The sequence below is a fragment of the Phyllobates terribilis genome, unplaced genomic scaffold, assembly GCF_046119375.1.
Source record: "Phyllobates terribilis strain yellow unplaced genomic scaffold, ASM4611937v1 Scaffold_4__5_contigs__length_816908805, whole genome shotgun sequence".
In the NCBI taxonomy this organism is placed as follows: domain Eukaryota; kingdom Metazoa; phylum Chordata; class Amphibia; order Anura; family Dendrobatidae; genus Phyllobates; species Phyllobates terribilis.
In genome coordinates this window covers 580,075,230-580,102,401 of record NW_027362764.1, presented here as the reverse complement: position 1 = coordinate 580,102,401, position 27,172 = coordinate 580,075,230, and the positions used below count along the sequence as shown (strand labels likewise).

The window sequence follows — 27,172 nt, the reverse complement described above, 5'->3', positions numbered from 1 at the left end:
CAGTCCACTCCTCGTGAATCTCCCCCAAATTTTTGAATGGTCTTTTCTTAACAATCTTTCAAGGCTGCGGTTATCTCGCTTGCTTGTGCACCTTTTTCTACCACACTTTTTCTTTCCACTCAACTTTCCATTAATATGTTTGGATACAGCACTCTGTGAACAGTCAGCTTCTTTAGCAATGACCTTTTGTGGCTTACCCTCTGTTATGCACACGCCCGGGCTGAGCGGCGTGTGCGTGTGATTGTAGTGGTTCCACTGGACCATGAACCGGAGAGTGCCTGGAGGGGCGTAACTAAGTATCTGGCCGATCCGACCAAGATGGCACGACGGCATACGACGCCAGTGCACCAGGGAGAAACCGGGCAGAGGGACCAGGTGCTACTCCAGGTCAAACTCCGGACACGGGGGTTGACCCACACAGGGATTACTGGAACAGGCTGGTAGGCTGGCACACAGACTGGTGGGTATAGGCAGGCACGACTGGTATGCAGGCAGGCGGGTAAGCAGGCAGGGGGGTACAGGCAAGCACAGCAAGAGTGCAGACAGGGAGGCACTAGCAGGTAGGAACACAGGCGGGATAGGACCCAGTACACACTGGGACTCAGGAATAATACAGGCAGAGGGGTACAGGCAAGCACGGCTAGAGTGCAGACAAGGCTGAGCAGGGAGGACAGGGCTCTGTTCACACGGAACAGACAGGAAGGGAAAGGCAGAGCCAGACACCCACAGGGTACTTGCAGTGAAGTAGCGAGTGGACCACAAACTCACAAACGGGAGTACAGAGACAACAGGCAGGAGTTAGGTACGAGTTCAGACTCTGCAGAAAAAGGAAGGGAACGGACATAGAGGCAAAACAGGTAAAGGATAGGAGAGAGTTCAGACTGGAACTGAGTGTACGGAGGAGACCGACACTGCAGCGGGATACAGGAGCGGGTCTGGGAATACTGCCCCCAGAGAGGCGGGACGAACAGGCAAGGAGCGTGTTCAGACAGGACAGACAAGATACAGGAGCGGGTCTAGGTAATCGGCCCCTAGAAGGCGGGAGGAACAGGCTAGGAGCGAGTTCAGACAGGACAGACAAGATACAGGAGCGGGTCTAGGTAATCGGCCCCTAGAAGGCGGGAGGAACAGGCTAGGAGCGTGTTCAGACAGGACAGACAAGAGAACACAGAAAGGACTCAGTTCAGACACGGGAACTAATACCGCAAAGCAGGAGACATACAGGAGTCAGTTCAGACACGGGAGCTGATACCACAAAGCAGGAGACATACAGGACTAAGTTCAGACAGGCCTGGAAATACAGCCTCCAGGAAGGGCAGACAAGGAAACAAAGAACGGGACCTGGCACCTTCAGAGTGCAAGCACACACTGAAGGAACCACTATGCTCAGGCAGGGATAGAAGGGAGCTGCTGAGCTATATACCAAGTGACAGACAGCAATAGGCTGAGGACGCACAAGGGGTGTGACCCACAGCAGGTACAAAAGGCAGGAAGTGATCGGGCGCCACCCTTAAGCAGCAGAAACAGACACAAACAGACAGCATGGAGGGAAGCCAGAGAGACATTCTGGACAGGAGATCAAGTGCGCCCTCTTGCACAGTGGGAGATGGACCACCATGCAAGGACGCCGCCAGGTATGTTACACCCTCCTTGTGGAGTGTGTCAATGACTGCCTTCTGCCCTAGCAGCCCACTGCACGTGAGCTTGACCTTGTCACAGTACTTCCGCATCTGATCCACTATCAGGAAGTGTCCACTCTTCACTAACACTAATTCCCACCCACTGGGCTAGTTCTATCCATTAATTATATCCTATCCTATAGACTAAACCTTATGTTCTATATTGTTACTAAGCCACTTAACTATATGTACAGTACCCATACAATCCCAAGTCTAACCATGTGCTCACCCTACACTATGCACTACTCCATTATACATTAACACTGTACACATAGCTCGATTGTTGTCTTCAGGGGTAGGAATGCAGCAGAACAGTCCATCACTCACACTTAGTTAAGCCAGCACAAAATGGATTACAAGAACTAGAGATCTGCTGCTTCAGCACATACTGTAAAGGCCTGTGTACACGTTGCAGATTTGTCACCTTTTTTGCTTAGAATTGTCACAAAAACTGAAGGTTTTATTGATGCCTGCAAAGTAAATTAGAATCTTGAAGTCTCATGCAAACGTTCTTTATTTTTGACTTGCAAATTTGGTGCAGATTTAAGGTGTGTGCCCACGATGCGGATTTAATGCGTTTCCGCGGCGCCATTTCCACCGCAAAAACGCATTCAAAACACATGTTAAGTTGTCTGCCATGTTTCCCAATGATAATCCGCATGTGCTGTGCACATGCTGCGGAGATTTCCGCTGCGGATTATCATTGCGGAAAAATCCGCAGCACAATCATTTCTTGCGCGTAATCACGGCAAAATCGCCACCATTGACTCGCATTGAACCGCATAACATCCTCATGTATGCAGGCAGATGTTATGTGGTTCAATGCGCGTATGGTACCCGGGTACCATTAGTAAAAAAAGAATAAAACTTAAATAAAAAAAAACACATTATACTTACCCCTCCGGCAGCCCCCGGTCTCCTCTCCAGTAGCGTGCTCTGTCCTCGGCGTCCCGTGGTGTTCTGAAAGGACGTGCGGTGACGTCATTTAGTCATGTGATAGTCACGTGACCGCTAACATCGGCGGTCGCGTGACCTGTCAGCTGACTAAATGACGTCAGCGCAGGTCCTTTCTGTACACCACGGGACGCTGAGGACAGAGGACGCCACTGGAGAGGAGACTGGTGGCCGCCGGAGAGGTAAGTATAATGTTTTTTATTTATTTTTTACGTTTTATTCTTTTTTTTTTTTTTTACTATTGATGCTGCATTTAAAGCAGCATAAGTTGGTCACACAATATAAATCCATGCCGGTTGCTTGGATTTATATTGTGTGAACAGCTTGTCAAGCACTTTTCCAAGTGATGCTCTAAATCGCTTGAAAAAACACATGCATGCATGCAAAAACGCTTATAAAACGCTTATCCCTGGCAGAAAAAACGCATGTAAAATCTGCATGTGTTTTTTCTGCCAAGGAGATGCAGAAATGCTCTGGAAATTTCTACTTCATTTCTGCATCGTGGGCACATAGCCTTCATCTGCAGTATGTCAATTATTTCAGCGCTTTTGCAGCAGATTTCACTCCTACTGCGGTAATGATTGGGGAAAAATCTGCACCAAAAACACATGTAAAAAATACGTCAAAACGCACCTATTTTAAGCATCATTTTTCCTGCGAAGAGATGCAGAAATTTTTGCACCAAATGATTAACGTGTGGTCATATCCTTACTGGTTTGACTTTGAGATTACTTACCATCCTGCTGAGAAGAACAGCAGAGCTCATGCTCTAATGAGATCATCCACATCAGCAACCCTAGCTGCTATTTAGCTGACATCAACATGAACCCAGTGTAGCTCCCGAAAGGACAGGAGGCTCATTTGTAGCTAAAGAGCTCTTCATTCTGAAGTTCTCACTTCTCATTAATTTCTGGACATCCTGGTGTCAAACTCACTTCTAAACGCTTATCTAGCTATTACTGGTGGCCCAAATGGAGGTAACGTAAGAAGGAGTTTGTGCCACGTGTAGTAAATATTTGCAATTCAAATCCTCTTTCATTATTTACACTCATTATGTCTATTGCCTATTCAAAAAGAATCTTTGTCTGAGATTTCTGTGTATTTTATAACTGATCTGCCTTTTGGTCAAAGCTTCACCATTATCTAGGTATTAGTAGATTGATCTTCCTAAAATGGTGCACTTCTTTCTTCTTCCAGCTTAACCCTCAGCTACACAGCTGACCTCATCGCTTACAGGTCCCGAAAGATATGCAGCCTACTATCTGGTCCTCCACATCCACTCCTCTTATCACCTTCTCCCATCGCGTGCATCTTTTTCAACCTGGTTCACTCTGTGCTGCTGCTAATGGGGTGTCTGGGCCTCTGATGTCCCTGAGTGACATGCTGTTGCGGCACACGTTGTAATGTCACAACGTTGCAATGTGCTTCACACAAGGCCTAGTTTGCAGCTCGGGAAATGCATGCAGGGGCCTCAGAGGCCTAGTAGCACAATAAGCCTCGACCCAAAATTAAGCAGACCGATGAAGATGTGCGCAAAAGAAGGCGAAAAGAGGAGGCATGGAGGACTAGATGGCAGACTGCGCGGGTGGCAGGACAAGTGAGTGACAAAGGGAGTATTAATTTTTTTACATCCTGCGTCTATTATGCTTTACGGTCCTTAGACTACCCAGAGTATAACAAGAAACATTCAATTTGCTTTGTTGCAAATTTAATTTATCTGATAAATTTGCCGAATTCGATATAGGGGATGGATGTAAGGAAGGTCCATGTCCATAGAGACAAACAAAAGAGTTATAAATAAGTATAAAATCTTTGGCTGGTATACTCCAACTGATTTACAACAGTTAGGCCATGTTCATACATTCAGTATTTGGTCAGTATTCTACATCAGTATTTGTAAGCCAAAACCAGGAGTGAAACAGTCCTGGTTTTGGCTTATAAATACTGAGGTAAAATACTGAACTTGTGTATGTGATTCTTTTTCCACAAAACTATACATTGGAGATGTGAAGAGATGAGCAAATTGATTCAATTTGAATTGAATTTGTCTTAAATTCTATGAAATTTGCAGGTCCTGTCAATATCGAATAATTTATGATTTGATATCCGGTAATCGCAAAAACATCCACAGAAAGCTCAAATGACCTTAGGCGTATATTCAGGTAGATAATCAACAAGATATACGGTACAGACCAAAAGTTTGGACACACCTTCTCATTTAAAGATTTTTCTGTATTTTCATGACTATGAAAATTGTACATTCACACTGAAGGCATCAAAACTATGAATTAACACATGTGGAATTATATACTTAACAAAAAAGTGTGAAACAACTGAAAATATGTCTTATATTCTAGGTTCTTCAAAGTAGCCACCTTTTGCTTTGATGACTGCTTTGCACACTCTTGGCATTCTCTTGATGAGCTTCAAGAGGTAGTCACCGGAAATGGTCTTCCAACAATCTTGAAGGAGTTCCCAGAGATGCTTAGTACTTGTTGGCCCTTTTGCCTTCACTCTGCGGTCCAGCTCACCCCAAACCATCTCGATTGGGTTCAGGTCTGGTGACTGTGGAGGCCAGGTCATCTGGCGTAGCACCCCATTACTCTCCCTCTTGGTCAAATAGCCCTTTCACAGCCTGGAGGTGTGTTTGGGGTCATTGTCCTGTTGAAAAATGAATGATGGTCCAACTAAACACAAACCGGATGGAATAGCATGCCGCTGCAAGATGCTGTGGTAGCCATGCTGGTTCAGTATGCCTTCAATTTTGAATAAATCCCCAACAGTGTCACCAGCAAAGCACCCCCACACCATCACACCTCCTCCTCCATGCTTCACGGTGGGAACCAGGCATGTAGAGTCCATCCGTTCACCTTTTCTGCGTCGCACAAATACACGGTGGTTGGAACCAAAGATCTCAAATTTGGACTCATCAGACCAAAGCACAGATTTCCACTGGTCTAATGTCCATTCCTTGTGTTCTTTAGCCCAAACAAGTCTCTTCTGCTTGTTGCCTGTCCTTAGCAGTGGTTTCCTAGCAGCTATTTTACCATGAAGGCCTGCTGCACAAAGTCTCATCTTAACAATTGTTGTAGAGATGTGTCTGCTGCTAGAACTCTGTGTGGCATTGACCTGGTCTCTAATCTGAGCTGCTGTTAACCTGCGATTTCTGAGGCTGGTGACTCGAATAAACTTATCCTCAGAAGCAGAGGTGACTCTTGGTCTTCCTTTCCTGGGGCGGTCCTCATGTGAGCCAGTTTCTTTGTAGCGCCTGATGGTTTTTGCAACTGCACTTGGGGACACTTTCAAAGTTTTACCAATTTTTTGCACTGACTGACCTTCATTTCTTAAAGTAATGATGGCCACTCGTTTTTCTTTACTTAGAATTTGTATTATGGCAAGAAAAAAGCAGCTAACAGTCTATTCAGTAGGACTATCAGCTGTGTATCCACCAGACTTCTGCACAACACAACTGATGGTCCCAACCCCATTTATAAGGCAAGAAATCCCACTTATTAAACCTGACAGGGCACACCTGTGAAGTGAAAACCATTTCCGGTGACTACCTCTTGAAGGTCATCAAGAGAATGCCAAGAGTGTGCAAAGCAGTCATCAAAGCAAAAGATGGCTACTTTGAAGAACCTAGAACATAAGACATATTTTCAGTTGTTTCACACTTTTTTTGTTAAGTATATAATTCCACATGTGTTAATTCTTAGTTTTGATGCCTTCAGTGTGAATGTACAATTTTCATAGTCATGAAAATACAGAAAAATCTTTAAATGAGAAGGTGTGTCCAAACTTTTGGTCTGTACTGTATATTTCTCAATTTCACAATCTTAAATGTGACATATCTATAGTGCCGCCTTCTACAGCATTCTGCTTTTTGTACCTATCTACATAGCATAGCATGTACTCACCTGCATACCATTTTTTGTTATGTCCTTTTTAGAAAGGTTGACTTGTTAAAAAAATAGAAAACATTTTTTTATCTAAACATTTTAACTGTGCATGTCTATTTTTGAAAAGCTGTTTTGCTAGTCAAATTTGACAACTGTACAAGCCATACCCATATATCAGCCTGTGGTTGCATTAGGCTTTTTGGACATATAGCTAGCTAGCATTTCTTGTTCAGTCCTTTTTGCCAAGAATTAAATAATTTGGTTGAAAAGATTGACAAAAATGAATTATAGTGTTGTAAAACATGTATGGTAAAAGAAAAAGTAGCAATGGATGTTGTTATGTAAAAGGAAAAAAGCCTATACAATGGCTAAAAATGTGGGAGCTGCAAACAGCAGCACCATCACGACTGACACCTACTGCCTGGGATGCAGCACTACCAAACAGAGATCAAAATTGGTCTCCCAGCAATCTTAGCATTAATGAGGAGGAAGTGGAGGGCGTCATGGAATATATGACACATCACTCAGTCACAGCAGGATGATGTTACCTCTGGCAGTGACACTGTTAGTTGAATCAGTGTTCTGCACAGAATGGTATGCCTGATCACAAGTGAGGGTGATCATTTTTGTACCATTTTGTAAATATCTGTCAGTGGTCTGTGTTTTTAAATGGACTCTTGATTACTACTACTCAGTTACTATCCACTTCTATGGATTTTGGCGAAGCTGCTTGAAACTGATGTGAAAATTACAAAAGTTGCGAAACTTTTGCACATCTCCACGTTGCACAAAACTTTTGCATCTATTCTGGTGTAAATACTTTAGGATTAAATTCTTTGACATATTGGCCCCTATGAGCTGTGTGGGGAGTTAGGGGAAAGCAGTTTTATTTTTCTGACAACTAGAGTTGACTAGATTTTCACTTTCTTAATTCAAAGAAAATCTAGGCTCTTTCTGATGTTTACCAGTAACTCCTCCAAGATTTCTAAAGAATCATACAATGGTAGTGTTTTCTACCTTCTAACCTGATTAGTGTTGAGCGAACATGCTCGACACTGCTCGGTACTCGCCCGAGCATCACGCTACTTAAAAAGCCTGGTATACACCAGTAAATTATAACTGTGGTTTTGCTGTTCCACAGTAAAAAATCTCTATTATTCTGCTTTTGTCATTTTTTGCCGTAAAAAATAAATAGTGTCTCCTGATTGTTCAGACACAAAATATCTGTTGAAAATAGTCTGGTGTAGGCCCGAGAAATACAAGTGTGGTTTTGCAGTTCCACGGTTCAAACCTCTGTATTATCCACTTTTGGGCCATTTGTATCTAAAAAAAACAGTTTGAGTGTGTCGCTCACTGTTCAGCCGCAAATATATATATATTCAAAAAAGTCTGGTATACACCAGTAAATTCTAACTGTGGTTTTGCTGTTCCACGGTAAAACATCTCTATTATCCTGCTTTTGGCATTTTTTGCCATAAAAAATAAATAGTGTCTCCTGATTGTTCAGACACAAATATATCTGTTGAAAATAGTCTGATGTAGGCCCGAGAAATACAAGTGTGATTTTGCAGTTCCACGGTTCAAACCTCTGTATTATCCACTTTTGGGCCATTTGTATCTAAAAAAAACAGTTTGAGTGTGTCGCTCACTGTTCAGCCGCAAATATATATATATTCAAAAAAGTCTGGTATACACCAGTAAATTCTAACTGTGGTTTTGCTGTTCCACGGTAAAACATCTCTATTATCCTGCTTTTGGCATTTTTTGCCATAAAAAATAAATAGTGTCTCCTGATTGTTCAGACACAAATATATCTGTTGAAAATAGTCTGGTGTAGGCCCGAGAAATACAAGTGTGGCTTTGCAGTTTCACGGTTCAAACCTCTGTATTATCCACTTTTGGGCCATTTGTATCTAAAAAAAACTGTTTGAGTGTGTCGCTCACTGTTCAGCCGCAAATATCTATATTTAAAAAAGTGTGGTATACCCCAGTAAACAATAACTGTGGTTTTGCCATCCCACGGTAAAAAATCTCTATTATTCAGGTTTTGGTAGTTTTTTCCTTAAAGAAAAACAGTAGTGTCTCCTGACTGTTGTGACACAAAAATATATCTGTTGAAAATAGTCTTCTGTAGGCCCGACATCCCAGTGTGGTTTTGCAGTTCCACGGGTCAAATCGCTGTACTATCCAGTTTTGGGCCTTTGGTATCTAAAAAAAAAGCAGTTTGAGTGTGTCGCTCACTGTTCAGCCGCAAATATCTCTATTTAAAAAAGTGTGGTATACCCCAGTAAACAATAACTGTGGTTTTCCTCTTCCACGGTTCTAATCTACTCTTTATTGCCCTTTTCCCATTAATAGTGCAAGTATAAGCTATTTTACTTCATTTACAATGGGCAAGGCACGTGGCAAGGGACGTGGAAGTGGAACAGCCACGGCCACAGGAAGTCGACGTTGGCAATCTGTCACAAGAGGTGGACAATGACGAGACACAATTGCCAGGAAGTGAGGAGGAGGATCGTGGTGCGCAAGTGGAAGAGGAGGAGGTGGTGGATGATCTAGTAACTGACCCAACGTGGAAGGAGGACATGCAGAGTGAGGCCAGCAGCACACAGGGAGAGGGAGGCAGAGTACCCCAACAGGCAGGAAGAAGCAGTGTGGTGGCCGCAGACAGAAGGCAGGCAACCGTTCCCCGTAACACCAACACGAGGGACGTTGCCAGTACAAGCGGTAGGTCTTCCAGAGTCTGGAATTTTTTTAAAGACTCTGCTGATAACCCCAAAAAGGCCATATGTTCCACCTGCCATGCCAGCATCAGCAGGGGTGACAAAACTACCAGCCTGACCACCACCAGCATGATCAGGCACATGGCAGCAAAGCACCCGACTTTGTGGGGCGAAACCCAGGGTCCACGACCAGTGTCAGCGGGTGTCACCACTGCTTCTTCCACTGTTGTGCGTGCAATAGAACCCCCTGTTGTGTGTGCAAGGCAATCCCCTGTCCATACTGCATGTAAAGATGCCCCCTCCTCTCAGTCTTCACTTGTTATGGCAGTTTCTCAAGAAACAGCATCCATGTCCACGTCCCACCACAGCGTTCAATTGTCCATATCCCAGACCTTTGAATGAAAGCGGAAATTCGCAGCCAGGGACAGTACATCTCTCTGACGGCACACTGGGTAAACATAGTGGAAGCCGGGACCCAGTCAGACCTTGGGACGGAACACATCCTCCCCACACCGAGGATTGCGGGCCCTATGTCAGTCAGAGTTGCCCCCACAGTGTACAGCTCCTGCGCATCCTCCTCCTCCTCCTCCTCCTCATGTTCAGCCTCCATCTCAGATATCACCACATCAGTTACAAGCTGGAAGCATTGCAGTACTGCCTCCGCCAAGCGGCAACAGGCTGTGCTGAAACTCATAAGCTTAGGTGATAAACCTCACACTGCTTGTGAGTTGTGGACAGCTGTGAAAGAGCAGGCAGATCTGTGGCTGAGACCGCTGAACCTACATCCCGGCATGGTCGTGTGTGACAATGGCCGTAACCTGGTGGCGGCTCTGAGGCGAGGTGAGATCACACACGTACCATGCCTGGCTCATGTGCTTAACCTCGTGGTTCAGCGGTTTCTTAAATCGTACCCCGAGTTGCCAGATCTGCTCGTGAAAGTACACCGCCTGTCAGCTCATTTTCGCAAGTCGGCTACAGCTTCCGCCGCCCTTGCTGTGTTGCAGCAGCGTTTGCAGCTTCCGGCACACCGACTGGTGTGTGATGTCCCCACACGTTGGAACTCTACCCTCCACATGTTGCAAAGGATTTGTGAGCAGAAGAGAGCAGTTGTGGAGTACCAGCTGCAACAAGGCCGTCGATATTCAGGTCAGACTCCACACATAAGACCTCAGGAGTGGACCTGGATGTCTGACATATGTACCATCCTGACAAACTTTGAGGAGGCCACCAAGATGGTGAGTGGCGATGACGCCATCATTAGTGTCAGCATCCCACTTGTCTGTCTTTTGCAATGCTCTCTGCAGAGAATTAAAGAGGAGGCATTGCAGCCAGAGTATGATGAGATGGATCAAGAAGCCGTAGCGGGCGATTACACACAGCCCAGCCTCATCTCATCCCAACGTGTATTGGGGGACAATGAGGGAGAGGAGGAGGAGGAGGAGGAGGAGGAAGAACAGGAGCTGCTATCATGCGTTGTAGATGGTAGTACCTGTACAAGTGTCATACCGCCGGTTCAGCGTGGGTGGCCTGAGGACAGGGGGAGGAGGAAGAGGAGGAGGAGGAGGAGAGCATGGTCAGTCGTCATATTGGTGAGGACACGGAAATCTTGCCCGTTACCAGTCTGGCACGCATGGCTGACTTTATGTTACGCTGCCTTAACCGTGACCCTCGCGTTGTCAAAGTGTTGGGTGACAGTCATTACTGGTTGGTGACACTTGTAGACCCCCGCTACAAGGAGAACTTTCACTCTCTTATTCCTGAGGTGGAGAGGTCTACAAAAATAGGGCAATACCAGAAGGCCCTTGCTGCAGAACTCTTAAAAAAATTCCCATCTGAACACGCTAGCGGCAGAGGTCACAGTTCGTTGCCCAACCAAGGCGTACAGGCGAGAGAGATGCAACTCCAATCCAGCAGAGGCAGGGGAACACTGTCAACGTTCTGGGACAGTTTTCTGACACCCGCCCAGCTTACAGGCACTGAGGCGCGGGGTACTCTCACAAGGAGTGGAAAGTTTCAAAAGATGGTGAGGAAGTACCTTGCCGATCGTACCAGCGTCCTCCGTGATTCCTCTGTGCCTTTTAATTATTGGGTATCCAAGCTGGACACTTGGAATGAACTCACTCTGTATGCCTTGGAGGTCCTGGCCTTCCCTGCCGCTAGCGTGTTATCGGAGCATGTTTTTAGTGCCGCTGGGGGAATTATAACTGATAAGCGCACTCGCCTGTCAAGTGACAATGCTGACAAGCTGACCCTTATCAAAATGAACAAGGGCTGGATTGGGCCAGACTTCTCATCACCACCAAATGACAGCAGAGTAACATAAAGTCAAATCCACTGTGTTATTTCGGGAGGTGTATTCCCATGCATCGCTTCACACCCACACATGGGTATACGCTTCCTCATTTCGACTGTTTTTTGCTCTTCTCCTTATCCTCAGCCTCCACGACCACTATACCACCAGGGTGACCGTGGTCCATGTTGCCAGCATTGCAAGTTCCTCTGTCCTAATTTTTGACAGCTTTTGCTTGGAAGGCATAGGCAAAGACTATGGGAGACCCACTCAGCAATAATGGGAATAATGTTTTTAATATGCTGTACTGCATGGCTCTTGTAAGGGACATTGCAAGTTCCCCCTTCCTAATTTTTGGCAGCTTTTGCTTGGAAGGCATAGGCAAAGACTATGGGAGACCCACTCCCCAATAATGGGAATAATGTTTTTAATATGCTGTACTGCATGGCTCTTGTAAGGGGCATTAAAATCGTCTTGTTAAGCTACTGTGACCTCCACATCTCTTCCAAGGGTCGTTAATATTGTCTTTTTATTCCACTGCGACCTCCACCACTCTTCCAAGGGGCATTAAAAGCGTCTTGTTAAGCTACTGTGACCTCCACGTCTCTTCCACAGGGCGTTGATATTGTCTTTTTATTCCACTGTAACCTCCACCACTCTTCCAAGGGGCATTGATATTGTCTTTTTATTCCACTGCGACCTCCACCACTCTTCCAAGGGGCATTAAAACCGTCTTTGTTAAGCTACTGTGACCTCCACGTCTCTTCCACGGGGCATTGATATTGTCTTTTTATTCCACTGTAACCTCCACCACTCTTCCAAGGGGCATTAAAACTGTCTTGTTAAACCACTCTGAACTCCACGTCTCTTCCAAGGGGCATTAAAACTAGAGATGAGCGTTGTTCTACTCGAACTGTTCGCCAATCTCAAATTCGAGCTGTTTTGGGCGGTGTTCGAGCCGGTCGGCGAACACGAACAATTTGAGAAAAATTCGGCTGTTCGAGGTTATGTTCGATAACTGTTCGTGCACCAAAATCATAACTGGATTTTTTCTCAGTAATGATGAAAATTAATGTTAATACGCAGTTTGAGTGTACAGCGGGGCGGGGGGAGGGGCAGGGGATGGATCTCTGCAGGAACAATGAAGATCTCCATTTTTTTTTCTCTTTCCCGCATTTGCAGTGGGGAGGTGCAATCTGTCAGCCTATCAGCAGCGCACACACGGAGCGAAGTGCTTTTTTTCACACAAGCAAGGGCATGTGTGATTGGCAGTGTATGTCACATGTCCTTGCCCTATAAGACCAAGCCATTTTCCCCGTCGCCACCATTTTCTCACTGCTGCAGCTGCGTGTTAGACGGCACCGCTGTTGCTGTGTGCGCTATACCTTGTTAATTTCAAGCCAATTTTCGCACAAATATACAGATAGCTTGGGAGTAGGGAATAGTTGTGATTGCAGTCCTTTTAAGGACTAGGTTACAGCATTTCCTACGACTTTTATCAGGCAGGTCTGTGCTCTTAAATAGATAGATTGTGGGAGTAAAGACTAATTGTAATTGGAGTCCTTTTCAGGACTAGGTTACATCAGTTCCTATCAGTTTTTGCCAGGCAGGTCTGTGCCAGTGCTGTGCAAGTTTTTTTCACAGCATTTGGCTGAATCTAGCAAAGCTAATCCTTTTTGGCCTATTGCAGAGTGTGTTAGTCAGTGGAGTAGCCTATCTGTGTTGCAAGATATACCACCTGTGTATAGAATACCAATTTTTTTACTGCACCTAGTGAAGTAAAATCTTTTGGGCATAGCATCATTCTATTAGTCCATCTATACTGACCTCCATCAGGTTGCAAACTGAATATAATTTTTTTCTGCATCTAGCTCTGAAAAAATATTTGGGCTTCTAGCAGTGTGTGGGACTTGGTCTATTAGTCCATCTATACTGACCTCCATCAGGTTGCAAATTAAAAATAATTTTTTTCTTCATTTAGCTCTGAAAAAATATTTGGGCTTCTAGCAGTGTGTGGGACTTGTTCTATTAGTCCTTCTATACTGACCTCCAGCAGGTTGCAAATTGAATATAATTTTTTTCTGCATCTAGCTCTGAAAAAATATTTGGGCTTCTAGCGGTGTCTGGGACTTGGTCTATTAGTCCATCTATACTGACCTCCATCAGGTTGCAAATTAAAAATAATTTTTTTCTGCATCTAGCTCTGAAAAAATATTTGGGCTTCTAGCAGTGTGTGGGACTTGGTCTATTAGTCCATCTATACTGACCTCCATCAGGTTGCAAATTAAAAATAATTTTTTTCTTCATTTATCTCTGAAAAAATATTTGGGCTTCTAGCAGCGTGTGGGACTTGTTCTATTAGTCCATCTATACTGACCTCCATCAGGTTGCAAATTAAAAATAATTTTTTTCTGCATCTAGCTCTGAAAAAATATTTGGGCTTCTAACAGTGTGTGGGACTTGGTCTATTAGTCCATCTATACTGACCTCCATCAGGTTGCAAATTAAAAATAATTTTTTTCTGCATCTAGCTCTGAAAAAATATTTGGGCTTCTAGCAGTGTGTGGGACTTGGTCTATTAGTCCATCTATACTGACCTCCATCAGGTTGCAAATTGAATAAAAAAAATTTCTGCATCTAGCTCTGAAAAAATATTTGGGCTTCTAGCGGTGTGTGGGACTTGGTCTATTAGTCCATCTATACTGACCTCCATCAGGTTGCAAATTAAAAATAATTTTTTTCTGCATCTAGCTCTGAAAAAATATTTGGGCTTCTAGCAGTGTGTGGGACTTGGTCTATTAGTCCATCTATACTGACCTCCATCAGGTTGCAAATTAAAAATAATTTTTTTCTTCATTTAGCTCTGAAAAAATATTTGGGCTTCTAGCAGTGTGTGGGACTTGTTCTATTAGTCCTTCTATACTGACGTCCAGCAGGTTGCAAATTGAATATAATTTTTTTCTGCATCTAGCTCTGAAAAAATATTTGGGCTTCTAGCGGTGTGTGGGACTTGGTCTATTAGTCCATCTATACTGACCTCCATCAGGTTGCAAATTAAAAATAATTTTTTTCTGCATCTAGCTCTGAAAAAATATTTGGGCTTCTAGCAGTGTGTGGGACTTGGTCTATTAGTCCATCTATACTGACCTCCATCAGGTTGCAAATTAAAAATAATTTTTTTCTGCATCTAGCTCTGAAAAAATATTTGGGCTTCTAGCAGTGTGTGGGACTTGGTCTATTAGTCTATCTATACTGACCACCATCAGGTTGCAAATTAAAAATAATTTTTTTCTTCATTTAGCTCTGAAAAAATATTTGGGCTTCTAGCAGTGTGTGGGACTTGTTCTATTAGTCCTTCTATACTGACCTCCAGCAGGTTGCAAATTGAATATAATTTTTTTCTGCATCTAGCTCTGAAAAAATATTTGGGCTTCTAGCGGTGTGTGGGACTTGGTCTATTAGTCCATCTATACTGACCTCCATCAGGTTGCAAATTAAAAATAATTTTTTTCTGCATCTAGCTCTGAAAAAATATTTGGGCTTCTAGCGGTGTGTGGGACTTGGTCTATTAGTCCATCTATACTGACCTCCATCAGGTTGCAAATTAAAAATAATTTTTTTCTGCATCTAGCTCTGAAAAAATATTTGGGCTTCTAGCAGTGTGTGGGACTTGGTCTATTAGTCCATCTATACTGACCTCCATCAGGTTGCAAATTGAATAAAAAAATTTTCTGCATCTAGCTCTGAAAAAATATTTGGGCTTCTAGCGGTGTGTGGGACTTGGTCTATTAGTCCATCTATACTGACCTCCATCAGGTTGCAAATTAAAAATAATTTTTTTCTGCATCTAACCCAGCCAATAGTTTTGGCCTAATACCACAGTTTGGCCACTCAGCTCTGCTCGGTTACCATCCATTGTTTTTTTGTGCAAACAACTCCAGAGTTGTGAATTAGTTAACCACCAAAATGGGTGGAAAAAGGCCTGCTGCTGGTGGAAAGGGGAATAGGCGTGTTGGGAAGGGGAAAAAAGGTTGTGTCCGTGGGGTAGGTGCAGAAGAAAGACCATCTTCCAGCCAAACTAAAATGTCTACTTCTTTTAGCGGACAATGTGATAAGATCCCTTTCTTACGGCCACGCCAATCGCTACAAATTCCAGATGAGGCACAAAAACAGCAGGTGCTTCAACGGATATCAAGTGCTCCTTTAAGTGGGCTCTCCTCCACATCAACTTCAACATCACAAATACTCCAGTCCTCAAAGGTGTCACCCAAATCGCACTTGCTTCCTCACAGCTCCCAAATCTCCAGCTGCCCGTCTGAGTATGAGGTAGAACAGATGGTTGAGTCTGCAGAGCTGTTTACTCATACTATAGCCTGGGAATCAGAGGTCGACTCCAGCGCTTCTGTGAATCCAGACGAGGAAATGATCTGCACTGATGCCCAGAATCTTTATGAGTCGGATCCAGGACCAGACGCAGAAGGTTCTGACCATAATGTAGACCCTCATTCCCAAACTGTAACTCCTGTTGGTGGAGACAATGAGGAAGACGATGATAAGACTCAAATACCTGATTGGAGCGACAACTTTAGTTTTTTGTCAGGGCAGGAACAGGTTGGCTCTGAGGACGACGGGTGTGATAACGCAAAGGGTGATGATGATGAGGTCGGAGATCCCACTTACTGTCAACCCACAGTCAGCCAAGAGATGAGGTCAGCAGAGGAGGTGGAGGAAGATGCTAGTGACGACGAGGTCAGGTTGCGCCTTCCTGGACAGAGACGTAGTACTGGAAGCACGTCAACAACTGCATCCTCAAACACAACTCTGCCTCTCACCACAAGTCGTGGTGGCTCTTCAGGTCGCATGGGTGCTAAGCCTTGCATAGCCTGGGCATTTTTTCAGATCGATAAAGATGACCCAACTCGTGTTATCTGTAACATTTGTCAGCAAAAGCTAAGTAGAGGCCAAAAAATACATAGTTTGAGTACTTCATGCATGAACCGGCACATGGACATGAAGCATAAGTTGCAGTGGGAAGCTCAGTGTGCTACAATGCGGTCTAGCCGGCCGGGCCAACCACCGTCTGCCATATCTTGTGCATCCGCGGCCTCTTCATCCTCTGTGACTGGGGGGACAGCAGTCACACCTGTTTTGGGGCGCAGACCTGCCACCTCTTTACCCGCAACAGCCAGCGTGATTGGCAGGTCATCATTTTCTTTGGAGGTGGTAACACCAGCTGGTCTTGAGCGCTGTCCGACATCGAGAGCACCACCTTTGGATCAAGGCAACCTAACATGTCCGCCTGCATCTTCCTCACAGACCGGCAGTTTGCCGGGGACACCCTTATCAACCCCGTCTAAGCACAATAGCCAGCCCTCGGTCCCTCAGATGTGGACAAGTAAAAGACCATTTCCTCCTAGCCATGAGAAAGCTAAGAGGTTGAATTTCACCATCTGCAAGCTCTTGGCTACAGAAATGCTGCCTTTCCGCCTGGTGGACACAGAGGATTTTCGAGACCTTATGTCCGTCGCAGTGCCCCAGTACCAGATGCCCAGTCGGCACTACTTCTCAAAGAAAGGTGTGCCTGCGCTCCACCAGCATGTCGCACACAACATCACCGCTTCTTTGAGAAACTCTGTGTGTGACAGGGTGCATTTCACCACAGACACTTGGACGAGTAGGCATGGACAGGGGCATTACATGTCGCTGACTGGGCACTGGGTAACTATGGTGACAGCAGGACAAGGGGCTGCTGTCCAAGTCTTGCCGTCCCCACGAGTTGTGCGTCAATCCTCTTTATGTCATTTTTCCTCCACTGCTTCTGCCTCCTCAACCTCCTCTCGGTCTTCCACCTGCACCCAAAGCCTGTCTGGTCATGCCACAAGCTTTCTAACTGCGCAGAAGGGATCCTGCACACCTCCTTACTATGCTGGCAGTAGGGCTCAACGTCATCAGGCGGTTTTTACATTGAAATGTCTGGGAAATGTGAGTCACACAGCTGAGGAGTTGTGGTCAGCTCTGGAGAACCAATTTCATGAATGGTTGTCTCCACTGGACCTGAAACCAGGGAAGGCCGTGTGCGACAATGCTGCAAACCTGGGTGCGGCCCTTCGCCGGGGCAATGTCACACACGTGCCTTGTATGGCTCACGTGTTGAACCTGGTTGTCCAGCAATTTTTAGCCCACTATCCCAGACTAGATGGCCTTCTGCAGAGGGCACGGTCGCTGTGTGCTCACTTCCGCCGTTCGCATCCCGCAGCTCAGCGACTTACATCTCTACAGAAGTCGTTGGGCCTGCCACTTCACCGGCTAAAATGCGATGTGCCTACCCGGTGGAATTCAACTCTGCACATGTTGCAGCGACTGTGGCAGCACCGACAAGCCCTGGTGCAATACGTTCTGACGTATAGCCTGGGCCAACGAGATTCAGAGGTGGGGCAAATCACGCTGGAGGAGTGGTCTCAGATCAGGGACCTATGCACCCTTCTGCACAGTTTTGAAATGGCGACGAAGATGTTTAGTGCTGACGATGCCATTATCAGCATGACTATTCCGGTGATTTACATGCTGGAGCACATGTTAAACAGAATTCGGAGTCAGGTGGTGGCACAAGAGGAGGTGGAGGAAGTAGAGGAGGAGGAGTTGTATGCGGAAGGGCTAACATCTGCAAGGTCCAGACGGTCGGCAGCACCAGGGCGGCAGGCATGTGAGGGTGGGGGAGATGATTTTACCAGGGCGCATGGTAGCAGCCAAACTAGTGAGGAAGGTGCAGGAGCCCAGGAAGAAGTGGAGGACGAACTAATGGAAGACTCATCAGATGAGGGAGACCTTGATCACATTTCTGTTGTGCGAGGTTGGGGGGAGAGGACAGAGGAAGGAAGCATGATTGTTACCTCGCCACCAACACAACAGGGACTTGGTGCTCCTGGATGCGCAACACACATGAGTGCCTTCTTGCTGCACTACCTGCAACATGACCCTCGAATTGTGAGAATTAGAAATAATCCTGACTACTGGGTTGCCACACTGTTAGATCCCCGGTACAAAAGTAAATTTGCAGAAATTATTCCTGCCATAGAAAGGGATGCACGCATGCAGGAGTATCAGCAGAGACTGTTGCAGAATCTTACATGTGCTTTTCCACATAATACCAGTGGTGCACGTAGTGAATCTCACAGTTCCAACTTGCCAACCGTGGGACCGTCAAGTGTTCAGCACTCAAACCGTAACAGAACCACAGTATCTGCTGGTAACATCAATTTTGCGGAATCATTTCACCACTTTTTTAGCCCATCCTTTGCAAGGCCACAGGAGACAAGAAGTCTGACACATAGTCAACGCCTAGAGACGATGGTACAGGAGTATCTCCAAGTAAACATTGAAGCCACGACTGTGTCACTGGACCCTTGCTCTTTTTGGGCTTCCAATCTGGATAAATGGCCGGAGCTAGCCACTTACGCCTTGGAGATCTTGTCATGCCCCGCAGCCAGCGTTCTGTCTGAACGTGTGTTCAGCGCTGCTGGTGGTGTGCTGACAGATAAGCGCACGCGGCTCTCCACTGATAATGTAGACAGACTCACGTTCATAAAGATGAACAAATCATGGATCCGAAACGACTTTTCTACCCCTGTGTCATCCTGGGGAGAGTAAAAGCTTGATGATTGGTTAAAATCACCCTACCAACCGTTTTAAGCTTTCAAATTACTAATCATGTTTATCTGTATCTTGACTGGAAAATAATTTGGGCTTTGTAGCAGTGTGCAGCACTGATCCTATTAGGCCATCTATAATAAGCTTCACCAGATTTAAAATTAAAAATAATTTTTAGCTGCATCTAGCCCGGAAAATAATTTTGGGGCTCCGAGATGCGCAAGACACATAAGTGCCTTCTTGCTGCACTACCTGCAGCATGACCCTCATATTGTCAGAATTCGAAGTAATCATGACTACTGGGTTGCCACACTCTTAGATCCCCCAAACTTTTCGATCAACCTTTTCATTTTAATAAAGACCAAAAAAATGGTCATTTTTGAAATTATAAGCATTAGCAGGTTGTTAGAAACTGAAATCAAACAGTTTTCAACTCAAAACTTTATTCTAGGTGATGTTACATTTTCACATAGGACCCCTTGTTCGAAAGGAGCTTCTGAACTCTCTCGTCCATTGAATTTGTCAGGTTTTGGATGGTTTCTGCTTCAATTGTTTTGCATGAGGACAGAATACCCTCCCAGAGCTGTTGCTTAGATGTGAACTGCCTCCCGCCATCATAGACACTCCTTTTAATGATGCTCCAAAGGTTCTGAATGGGGTAGAGGTCAGGGGAGCATGGGGGTCACACCATAAGTTTGTCCCCTTTTATGCCCATATCAGCCAGAGATGCAGATGTTTTATGTGCAGCATGAGATGGTGCATTATCATGCAGAAAAATGATCTTGCTGTGAAATACACGGTTCTTCTTCTTGAACCATGGCAGGAAGTGCTGTTTGAGAAAATCCACATACATTATGGAGTTCATCTTTAGCGCCTTCAGGGATCCTAAAGGGGCCGACAATCTCTCTCCCCATGATTCCAGCCCAAAACATTACTCCACCTCCTCCTTGTTGGCGCTGTAGCCGTGTTTGCGTGGGGTGTCCATCAACCAGCCATCCTCCACTCCATTCATCTGGACCATCGAGCGCTGCACGGCACTCATCCGTGAACAAAACAGTTTTGAAATCAGTCTTCATGTAATGTTTGGCCCACTGGAGCCGTTTCTGCTTGTGTGAAGTGGATAGAGGAGGTCGACAGGATGGCGTATGCACAGCTGCAAACCTCTGAAGGACCCTGCATCTTGTTGTTCGGGGGACGTTGGAGGCACAAGCAGCTTCAAAAACTTGTCTGCTGCTATGACAAGGCTTTTTTGCCGCTGCTCTTTCAACCTGACGTAATTGCCTGTAGGAAAGAGTCCTCAATTTGCCCTTATCAGCACGCACACGTGTGTACTGTGAATCAGCTACATACTTCTTGATTGCCAAGACACTTCATCCTGATCATCGCACAATGTTGATTGTAGTCATGCCTTGACCTAAACACTCCACAATTTGTTGCTTCTCAGCAGCCGACACATCCTTTTTCTTTCCCATTTTGGCAGAAAATGTAGGCTGCTTAATAATGTGAGAGAGCCTTCTTAAGTAGTCTTGCCTTTCATTGGACACACCTGCCAAACTAATTAGCACAGGTGTCTGCAATTGCTTACAGTGATATAAAGAGCCCTGACACACATCACCATCAATGAGTTTAACTGACAAACAAACAAATTCTTCCCTTATCACTCCTAAACACTTTTTGCATAATAATTTGGAACGCGGTGTACATGTGCTTTTCCACAAAACACCAGTGGTTCACGTAGTGAATCTTACAGTTCTAACTTGCCAACCGTGGTCTGTATGGAATTGTTCAATAAAGGGCCCAAAATTAAGATAACATAGATGGGAGAGGTCTCTATGAATAGGAATTCCTAAGTATTTGATACCCTGTGAGGGCCAGGCAAAGGGAAAGTTGGACTGGATGGAATCCTATATGGATTTAGGGAGGGAGACATCGAGGGCCTCAGACTTCGCTGCATTGATTTTAAAATTTTACCATGTAACAAAGTGATCTATTTCAGCCATAACAGCAGGGATGGATATATGTGATTGAGTGATATATACTAGGACATCATCAGCAAATAGAGAGCACTTGTACTCGGTGCCTCCCACCTCAATCCACCTAATATTGGGGTTATGGCGAATTGATGAGAGCAGGTGCTCCGTCACTAGGATGTATAAGAGAGGGGACAGAGGACATCCCTCCCTTGTCCCATTGGTGATTGTGAAAGGTGATGAAAATGTTCTGACGCACCCCCTGGGCCTTGGGACACCCGGAGCCGGACCCTTTTTGGTGGATGCTGGTGGTTGTAGTCTTCGTGGCGGCGATCCGGTTCCGTGGCTCAGGGCGGTCAAACCAGTGGCGGAACTATTTATGTGGTTTTGATGTTTAAATGTCCGACTACGCCACCCGTGGATTGCGGTCAGAGTGAACCGCCGCTACAGGGCAGACCGCTAAGGCTGGTGTTGTGGGTGCAGCAGAGCGTAGCATAACTCCCCACGGGAGGAGTATAGCCTCAGGGCAGTGTATGCGGAGGATGGGGGTGATGGTGCAGGGCAGCAGCAGTAACGACACGGAGTCAGTGATGCAGTTCAGGGCCTTTACTCACAGTTCTTATTATCCAGACCACGTCTGCAGGTAACGGCTGCCCACATCGTACTGTGCTCACCAGGTGAGGGGCTCAGACAACTCCCAGATAACTTTGGAGCGCTTCACAGGACCCCCTTTGTGTGTCCTTTGTCTGGCCTTTCTTACCAACACTTCTGTCCGGCTGCCTCGGGCCTCCTCTTGGTAAACTTGGCGCCAGTTTCCCTGACCCTATGTGGTGCCTTCCTAGCGGGTGGAGCAAGGGGCTGCGCCACATAAAATGTCAGAGCCTCCGGTTTCTAGCTGAGGGTCGTTTCCTGCCTCCACTAGTTCGGGGACCGGTCTCCCCCTTTGGCCTGACCCCTCCACGCAGGTGGATTCGGGCGTGCGGTGGCGACTCGCCCGTCCGCACCCCTGGGATCCCTTCATTCCTCGTTCCTGGAGCCTTCTCCGCTCCTCTTCCTTCCTTCTCCCTCTTGCAGGCCTGGGCCTCTGTTACTAGGCCCGCCTCCGGAGCAGAGCTCATGCAGAGCCCCTGCTCCCTGCCACTTCTGCTCAGACTTCTCTGCACTGAACTAAGATGGTGCCCACCTTTTATACTCCCTTCTCAATGCACCCAGGAACTGCTTCCTCCCTGCTCCTGCACTGCAGGGTTCCCCTTCCTCAGTGTTCCCTCCCCCCACTCCAGCCAGGGACAGGGACTGTCGTGCCCATCTCAGGGGCATATTGGTCGCCCTGCCCCACGGCAATGTGGTGTAATGCATTCAGGTGTCGGGTCCTGATCCACACTCCATCCTTATCTGAGAGTGAGATATCACACCTCTGGGTGAGGTGCAATACGTCTGTAGCAACCGAGCCCTCGGTGCTACAGTTCCACTTATCTTCAGCCTAGGTGACGTATTGTGATACAGGGCCGTGATTTTGGCTATAAAAGGGTCCCCTAGACCCCTACCCCAAGCTTTTTAAGAGAATCATATATGGCGTGCCAGGAGACTCTATGGAATGCTTTCTCAGCATCCAACGAGAGTATCTACTTACAAATTTTTAACTGCATCTAGCCCAGGAAATACTTTGTGCCTAGTAGCAGTGTCTGCTAGTCAGCGGATTATCCCGGCTGTTAAGCAAGCTACACCACCTGTAGTTTGGACACTTAATTTTTTCAAAGGAAATGCTTCGGGACCACGGGATACTTAGTGAAGAGCATCAGGAGGCACCCCAAGGCATAGGGGCTGGGACTGGCACTAGGATGCCTTGCGGTGGACAGCCGAGCTCGATCCTTATAAAAGCTTTTTAACTGCAGCAGCTTTAGTGGACGCTACTGGAGCTGGAATTACGCGGCTGCTGGCATGAGACTTGCCCTCCAATAGATCCTTGTAAATGGATTTAAAGTGTATTCATTCAAATTAGAGGGACAATTTAAATTAAAAAGCTTAGAGCTGCCTCCACTACAGGGGGGCTCTCTCGACCCACCAGCGGACAGGCACCAGTATTGGGAGAGGGGGGCTGACCGTCAGGGTTCACCGCGGCTCTGGCACAAACCCGGCGACACGGAGGTGGCACGGGCAGGAGCGGACTGGCCGTCTCGGCTTCTCACTTTTTGGATTTTAGAAGGGCATGACATGCCTATATCTGTGTCTCCCCCTCCTTTTACTCCTCCACCTCTTTTCTTTTCGCATGACTATATGTACTTGTCACTTTTCCATGTGTTAGTTGTGTCTTCTGAGCAGTTTGTCAGCTTTTGGACACCTTTGAAGGTGTTTTCTATGTGTTTCTATGTGTTTTTGTTTGCCTGCCATTGGTTTTAACGGTGTTCGAAGGTGTTCGACGAACAGTTCGGCGAACACACGGGTGTTCGACGAACCGAACCGAACTCGAACACTACGGGGGTGGCTCAACACTAATTAAAACCATCTTGTTAAGCTACTGTGACCTCCACATCTCTTCCAAGGGGCATTAAAACTGTCTTGTTAAACCACTCTGAACTCCACGTCTCTTCTAAGGGACATTAAAACCATCTTGTTAAACCATTCTGAACTCCACAGCTCTTCCAAGGGGCATTGACATGTTGTTTTTAATTACCTCTAACCTCCACGACTCTTGCAACGGGCATTGCATTTCCTCCTAATTTTTGTCAGCTTTTGCTTTTCAATGCATAGGTGAACACTAAGGGAGACCCACTCCCCAATAATGGGTAGAAGGTTTTTAATACGCTGTAATCCACATCTGTTTCAAGGGGCATTGCAGTGCCTAATAATTTTTGGAAAGCCTTCCATTCCCTGCTTAGGCCAACAGTGTACAGGAGACCCAGTTGCTATAAATGGAAAAAACGGTTTAGTTAAGGCCCTCTGACCTCCATGTCACTTCCAAGGGGCATTGGAGTGCCTCGAAATTTTTGGTAGGCATTGCATTCACTGTATGCCTTATAACTGTGCAGCTGAACCGCTCCTTTTGGTACAGAAACATATCCTACAAGACATGTGTGGTTGGCTGGCCTGATATTGATGTGAATGGTCCCTGTTCCTCCTGCTCTTTCTCCTTTGCCACCACCTCATCCATCATTCATTACCTGAAGCTTTGTTTTAACAGGAGTCATAGAACTGGGATAGTAGCAGGAAAACATCCAGCAATCCTCGAAGGAGGTAGAATATGCGCCAAAACGCTGACCACCTCAGGCCTAGCTGCTACTACATACATGCGCTTGCATTCCAAGGAACAGAAAGCTATGGAGGTGGATGGCCTCATGATCATGAATAATTTACTCGTTGTGTAGGAGGCCGACCACTGCTGCTGTCTACCTTCTGAACTTTGTGTTGAAGCCTGATTGACCCAGGACCCGCAATCCTCTATGTCTGGAGGACGTGTTGCATCCCAGTGTCCAACTGTGTCCCGGCTTGCACAATATTAACCCAGTGTGAAGGCGTCAGTGAGATGGACCATTCCTGGCCACATTCACTTGTCCATGTGTTTGTGGTTAGGCTGTCCTTCCCACTAAATGCACTGGGGAGGGCACAGGTAATGTTTTGGTATGCACGCTTGTGTATAAGGCGCACCGGGACAAATAGGGGCGGCTGGGGACCGTTTATGGACACCCGGCCACCCCCACGCGGCTGGGGACTGTGTGTGGGCACCCGGCCGCGGGGCAGCTGGGGACTGAGTATGGACACCCGGCCGCCCCCTGGTGGCTGGGGACCAAGCGTGGACACCCGGCCGCCGGGCGGCTGGGGACTGAGTATGAATACCAGGCTACCGACGCAGCCATGACGTGGTGGCCAGATTCCACCTCCACATGCCTAAAAGGCCCAATTTCAAGTGCAAGCAAGCTAGCAGTATGGTATTGCAGCCTGGGGGTGGGTGGGTGGCAGGCTGCATATTTGCGCTTGTATTGCAAGTTATGGGGGAGGTACAATTGAACACTGCCCTGGGACAAGGACTTGCACGGGGATAGTTGCAAGTCTGCATCTTCTGATGCAGCAAGGATCACTTCTGATGGGCACACTTTTAGGCAGTGACCCCGGTGTCAGAGATGCTTCCAGGGGTCTTCCCCATGCTGTTTCCATGTCTTTTTAGCACTGTATGCATGTGTCACACAGCACATGGCCAGATAAGGTTGTAAAATGTTAAAATGACATTTCCCGGTGAATGCATTTGTCTCGGTTGAAAGCAATACAAACGTGCAAAAACGCATGAAAAAATGCTACTTGTGAACATAGCCCAAGGTGTGGAGGAGTATTTTTGTTTTTGGTTATTTATTTTACCTTATACACAAGTCTTTACCCTGGAAAGGATGTTCCTTAACCCCTTTCTGACCTGGTCAGTAATAGTACGCACCAGGTCGGGAAGGCCGGTTCAGCGGGGGCTCCGCATGTGCCCGCACTGAAGCGAGCACATGTCAGCTGATTATTGGAATCGCAATCCACCCGCGGCTGTTAACATGTTAAATCTCTGACAGTGGCATTTAACTCGCGCTTCCGGGAGTCCTAAGCCCCGTCCATCAGTGACCCCGTCACGTGATCGCGGGTCACCAATGGGTGGGCATGACAACTCAGGGTCTGCAGCAGACGCCTGTGGTTGTCATGTCTCAATTGCTATGAGCGCCACCTAGTGGTCAGCGCTCATAGCAAGTGAGCATTTCTCCTGCATACAAGCGATCTGCTCATCGCTTGTATGCAGTAGAAGCAATCAGACAACTGCTGCTTCTAGTCTCCTCTGGAGACTATAGAAGCAAGCAGAAAGTGTAAAAAAAAAAAAGTTTTTAAAAAAATAAAAAATATATAAAAGTTTAAGTCACCCCCCTTTCGCCCCATTCAAAATAAAATATATATATATATATAAAAAAAAAACACATACACATATTTGGTATCGCCGCGTTCAGAATCGCCCAATCTATCAATGTAAAAGAAGAATTAATACAATCAGTAAACGGCGTAGCGAGAAAAAAATTTTAAACGCCAGAATTAAGTTTTTTTGGTCGCTACAACTTTGCAATAAAATGCAATAACGGGCGATCAAAACATCGGATCTACCCCAAAATGGTATCAATAAAAACGTCAGCCCGGCACGGAAAAAATAAGCCCTCACCTGGCCCCAGATCCCGAAAAATGGAGAAGCTAAGGGTCTCGGAAAATGGCGTCATTTTTTTTGTTTTTTTTTAGCAAGCTTTGGATTTTTTTTTCACCACTTAAATAAAAAAGAACCTATACATGTTTGGTGTCTATGAACTCGTAACGACCTGGAAAATAATGATGGCAGGTCAGTTTTAGCAATCTGTGAACGTGGTAAAAAAAAGGACCCAAAAAACAACTGTGGAATTGCATTTTTTTTGCAGTTTCACTGCACTTGGAATTTTTTTCCCATTTTCCAGCACACGATATGGTAAAACCAGTGATGGTGTTTAAAAGTACAACTCGTCCCGCAAAAAATAAGCCCTCACACAGCCATATTGAACAAAAATTAAAAAAGTTCTGGCTCTGGGAAGAAGGGGAGCAAAAAAGGAAAACACAAAAACAGAAAGACCCATGGTCGTTAAGGGGTTCACATATTTCACAGGAAAGCACTTTCACTTTCGTTTTTGAACATTTTATTGTGAGCCTGTAAAAGTGGCTTAATACCTCTGACCACGTTGTTGACAGCAGTGACCTGGGGGTCAGAAATGCTTCCTGGGGCGATCCCCATGCTGTCCCCATGTCATTTGAGCACTGTCACTATCGTTTTGGGCACTTTTTAGGCTTTCTACAGACTGCCGGGGGTGCCGCCGCAAAAATGTTCGGGTCTCCCATAGACTAACATTGGGCTCGTTGCTTGGGTCGAGCACCCGAGTATCACAGTGAGCTCGGCCCGAGCTTCGAGCACCCGAGCATTTTAGTGCTCGCTCAACACTAAACCTGACAAAACGTTATGCTCTCATTGAGCAGATTTACA

The 27,172-nt window shown here is 46.1% G+C and overlaps 1 protein-coding gene and 1 long non-coding RNA gene across 2 annotated transcripts in view; one reads left to right on the top strand and one right to left on the bottom strand.

The window, feature by feature from the left end:
- The window catches only part of LOC141265707 (uncharacterized), a 179,109-nt gene that overhangs the window by 41,549 nt on the left and 110,388 nt on the right, over positions 1-27,172 (top strand). The window lies entirely within an intron of this gene.
- Positions 1-27,172, bottom strand: part of ENOSF1 (enolase superfamily member 1) — a 78,672-nt gene that overhangs the window by 46,675 nt on the left and 4,825 nt on the right. The gene's annotated exons all lie outside the window — the stretch shown is intronic.